Source organism: Odontomachus brunneus, unplaced genomic scaffold (assembly GCF_010583005.1).
Source record: "Odontomachus brunneus isolate Ranch 3 - 2012 unplaced genomic scaffold, Obru_v1 Obru_scaffold_217, whole genome shotgun sequence".
Lineage (NCBI taxonomy): Eukaryota > Metazoa > Arthropoda > Insecta > Hymenoptera > Formicidae > Odontomachus > Odontomachus brunneus.
In genome coordinates this window covers 396,261-396,553 of record NW_022639667.1, presented here as the reverse complement: position 1 = coordinate 396,553, position 293 = coordinate 396,261, and positions in this window count along the sequence as shown.

Genomic DNA, 293 nt, shown 5'->3' with positions numbered 1-293 from the left:
TAGATTATAGACGTCATACAATAAACTTGGGCATCTGTCAACATAACCCCATAGAAACATTAGTCGATTTATGTCTGCATCATAAAGTTATTCTCGATTGAAAATGTCAATTTACGAATTCTCGTCATTTGCGGGAGGTTTTAATTTTCTGTTTCAATATGAAGAAATCTACGGCTGAGGCTCATCGAATGCTCTCAAATACTTATGGTGAGGCCGCTATTAGTGAAAGGACGTGTCGTGAGTGGTTTCAACGCTTCAAGAACGGTGATTTTGACGTCGAAGACCGGCATAGC